Source organism: Marmota flaviventris, chromosome 18, assembly GCF_047511675.1.
Source record: "Marmota flaviventris isolate mMarFla1 chromosome 18, mMarFla1.hap1, whole genome shotgun sequence".
Lineage (NCBI taxonomy): Eukaryota > Metazoa > Chordata > Mammalia > Rodentia > Sciuridae > Marmota > Marmota flaviventris.
Window position 1 is genome coordinate 1,646,661 of NC_092515.1, and position 4,693 is coordinate 1,651,353.

The following is a 4,693-nucleotide window of genomic DNA, read 5'->3' on the forward strand; positions in this document are numbered from 1 at the left end:
CAGGCCCACGCAGAGCCGCCTGTGCGACTTACTGACTGTTAGGTAAAACAGACACAGAGACCTGGAGCGTGCCAGCACACGTCTCTGAAGGATCTTCAAGGAACTGGGATTAACTGGGTGTGGTGGCACACACCTGTTTCCCCAGCAGCTCAGGAGCTGAGGCAGGGGGATGGCAAGTTCAAGGCCAGCCTCAGCAACGTAGTGAGACCCTGTCTCAAAATAAAATGATAATAATGATAAAAACAGTGGGTTGGGGCTGTGTTAAGTGCCCCTGGATTCAATCTCTGGTATCAAGCAAAAATATTTTAAAAAAAAGAATATTGTGTTCCTTCAGGAAGGAGAACTGGGCAATAGGTAGGGAAGGAGATTTTTATAGTAGAATCTGGAGAACTTTTAAAATGCTGGAAATCTTATTATTATTATTAAATTTTTAGTTGTAGATGGACACATTACCTTGGTTTTATTTATTTTTATGTGGTGCTGAGGATCGAACCCAGTGCCTCACACTTGCTAGGCCAGCCCTCTGCCACTGAGCTACGACCCCAGCCCCCTGGAAATCTTATATATTAAGTGAAAGTAAAACATTTTAGGTTAAAACAGCATAATATCTCAAATATTTAATTATTGATTCAAATATTATTAAATGTTAATGCAAGTGGTAATCTATATAACTAATCTAGATATTAATACGTTAGTAATTTAACATAAAGTAAAAATCAAACAATTAAAACGGTGCACTGTGAAGCGACTGAAGTGTGACCCCTGAGGAGTTTGCCTTTATTCAGGGTTTTCCAAACCGAGAGGCGAGCTTCTCAGTGAAAGGATCCAGACTGTCACCTGAGGCCTGTGGGTTGACAGGGCTGGGCGGGGCCTGGATGCTCTGGGACGTCCCAGGTGAGGGACGGTGTAGGATCCAGAGCGCTGACAGCCTCGGGCTCCTTGGGGACAGAACTAGTTTGAAAGCTAAGTTGCATTCCACGTCTAACCCTCAGGACACGCTGGGTGCCTGGAGGGGGGCTCCCCGGCCCTCCCCTTCTCCCTTTAGTCTGGGGCATAGCATTCGTCTGTGTTTGTCAACACTCTCAGTTTGGGCAGCCCTTTGGGTAGGAACTGTCCTAGGCCTCAGGAATAGATGCACCAGTCCCTGTCCTCTGGAGGTCTGCAGGCTTGCAGGGGTGGGAGAGAAAGACACTCTTCTCAAAGTCTCATCCAGGGACCACCGGGGGCCTGGGGCCTTCCAGGGGCCATGGCTGATCTGGTGCATCTCACTGACTGGGCTGGGGGTGCCCCGGTGGCTGGCGGGATGCTTCCTCAGTCGTTACGGCATCCATCTGAGCGCGCCAGTCCCTTCTCTGAAGGGAAGCCTGGTGCCTGTCTTGTGCGAGAATGGCCAGGCTGCCCCGGTGCATCTGTGAGGGGGTCTCTGGAGGGGACTGGCATGAGGGCTGCACTGAGCAGGGAGGTCTGCTCTGGGCCTGCTGGGCTCCATTCTAGGGATCACAGAGGTAGAGGAGGCCAGGCCCCGGCCCTGCTCCCGCACTCGGACGCCCATCTCCTCCTGTCTCTGGACGTCCAGCTCCAAGTTCTGTGACACCTGTGGGACTCCAGGTCTTAGACCAATGTCCCCCGGGCCCCTGGGTCTTTGGCCTTAAAGTGAGATTCCCCATCAGTGTTCCCGGTTCCGGGGGTTTGGAACTGGGACAGCCACAAGAGCAACGCCCCTGGCTGCCCGGCTTGCACCTGGCCCATACGGGACTTCTACGGGACTGAGCAAGCCCTTCTCCCTAGAGGCCCCTCCCCCTCTGGGCTGCTGATCTGTCCTCTGGAGAGTCCCAAAAGGTCATGATCCTCCCTTTCCCACCTCCCTGTCGGGGAGATTGGGCTTTCGTTTGCTTCAACCAAAACAGAGCGTCACAACAGAGGGGACCCAGAAGCCGAGGGGACCCAGAAGCCAGAAGTGAGACCTCAGCTCCTGTCAGCCAGACCTTAAAGGAGTTCGCAACCGGGAGAGCGACCCCCCTCCTCCCACCAGATTGGCTTGGCTTAGGAAAAAAGTCATTTCATTAAAATATTTTATGTTAATATGTTGTGTGTGTTTTTATCCTTATTTTTAATGAAGTAATAAGCATGTAAGCAATAGCTGTATGGAGGTGTGATCGGCATACCATACCATTCACCCATTTCTGTATTTTCCAGATTAGATTTGTGCATGCATTCATCACATCAATTTTGGTGCATTTCATCACCTCAAAAATAGACCCTACACCCCATAATCATCACCCCCCAATTCTTTTTTTTTTTTGGTACTGGAAATTGAACCCAGGGGTGCTTAACCACTGAGCCATGACCCTACACTGAGTTGCTTCGGGCCTCACTAAGTTGCTGAGAGGGGTTTTGAACTCATGATCCTCTTGCTCAGACTCCCAAGCCGCTGGGATTACAGGCGTGCGCCACCGTGTCTGGCATCACCCCCAATTCTACACCCAGCCCCTGGCAACCACCACCACACTTCTGTCTTTATGGATCTGCCTCTCGGGGTGTCACATATCAGTGGATTCAGACAACTGAAAATGACAGGCACTTCCTCTGAGCAGGAGGTTCTTGACGTTCATTTATGCCGCAGCATCTGTTGGCTCTTTGTTTTTACGGCTGAATAATATTCCACGGTCGGCTAAACAGTGATCCACCGTATGCACAGACCCCCTTGTGTTTGCCACTCATTAGTTAAAGGTCACTTGGCTATTTCCACTTTTTGACTATTATGAAGAGAGCATCTATGAACATCTATGCTCAAGTGCCTGTGTAGACTCCTATTTTGATTTCTTTCGGGCATGTACTTAGAAGTAAAATTGCCAGGGCTGGGGGGATATAGCTCAATTTGTAGAGTGCTCGCTTCGTATGCACAAGGCCCTGGGTTCAATCCCCAGCACCACAAGAAAAAAATTAGTGGAATTGTGTGTGACTCAATGTTTAGCATTTTCAGGAGCAGGGCTCTCCTCCACAGAGGGGAAAGAGGAGAGCTCTGACTCCTCCTGAGTCCTGGCCAGCACTTGTTACCATCCCTCTCTTTTTTGGTGCTGGGGATTGAACCCAGGGCCTTGTGCATGTGAGGCAAGCACTCTACCAACTGAGCCACATCACCTGCCCTCCGTCCCTCTTTTGTAATGCGTCATCTGAGGGTGTCTACGGGAATCTTGCTGTGGTTTTACTTGCATTTTCCTGGTGACTAACAATGTGGGGCATCTTCCCCGTGCTATTGGCCATTTGCAAATAGATATTTTTAATTAGGAACGTTTAGTTTATAATAAAGTAAACATCAATAAAGATCACCCAAACTAGAAAAATAAGCTCTTTGGGGTTCTTACTAAATTTTAAATGTTCAGAGGCCCCCTAGACCATAATCCAGCTAGAGTGGGGGGCCCCTCTTCCCCAGAGTTCCCAGGGGCATCTCCAGATCCAAGGGAGTCAAGAGGTGCTAGCTGTGGGGATAGAGAGCTGAGGGTATCACAGTTCTTACTTTTTTCTTCAATTGCGACTGGGGGTGAAAGTGTCAGCCATTCGGATTCCAACAGGATCAGAAGCAGGGACCAGGGAGAGAAGTAAGCATTAGGCTCAGATCACGACAGTAACCAAGAAGACTAGAGCAGGTGTGTCCCTGGAGGAAAGATGATTCATCCATTCTTTGTATCAATGAAGCTACCCAGGTCATCTGTCCGCCCATCCATCCATCTACCTGCCACCCATCTCTCCATCCACCCAACCCTCATTCACCCATCTATCCATCCGTCTGTCTGTTGTCTATCCCTCTACGTATCCATTGTCTGCCTATCCATCATCCATCAACCTCCATCCGACCATCCAGCCAACCATCCACCAACCATTCACCCAACTATCCACCCAATTATCCACCCAACTATCCACCCAACTATCCACCCAACTATCCACCCAACCATTCACCCAACTATCCACCCAACTATCCACCCAACCATCCACCCAACTATCCACCCAACCATCCGCCCAACCATCCACCAACCATTCACCCAACCATCCACCAACCATTCACCCAACTATCCACCCAACTATCCACCCAACTATCCACCCAACCATCCACCCAACCATCCGCCCAACCATCCACCAACCATTCACCCAACCATCCACCAACCATTCACCCAACTATCCACCCAACTATCCACCCAACCATCCGCCCAACCATCCACCAACCATTCACCCAACCATCCACCAACCATTCACCCAACTATCCACCCAACTATCCACCCAACCATCCGCCCAACCATCCACCAACCATTCACCCAACCATCCACCAACCATTCACCCAACTATCCACCCAACTATCCACCCAACCATTCACCCAACTATCCACCCAACTATCCACCCAACCATCCACCAACCATTCACCCAACCATCCACCAACCATTCACCCAACTATCCACCCAACTATCCACCCAACTATCCACCCAACCATCCACCAACCATTCACCCAACCATCCACCAACCATTCACCCAACCATCCACCAACCATCCACCCAACTATCCACCCAACCATCCACCCAACCATCCGCCCAACCATCTGCCCAACTATCCATCCAACCATCCACCCAACTATCCGTCCGACCATCCAACATTCCCTTGGTCTACTCTCCAGACACTGGTCTGTACCTCCTGCTAGAGACAC

General features: G+C 50.2%; 1 non-coding gene across 1 annotated transcript; it reads right to left on the reverse strand.

The window, feature by feature from the left end:
• Positions 1-3,069: 3,069 nt before the first annotated feature.
• Positions 3,070-3,140, reverse strand: Trnav-cac (transfer RNA valine (anticodon CAC)). The gene has a single exon. It is a non-coding gene; the product is annotated as a tRNA-Val (tRNA).
• Between the last annotated feature and the right edge of the window lie 1,553 nt (positions 3,141-4,693).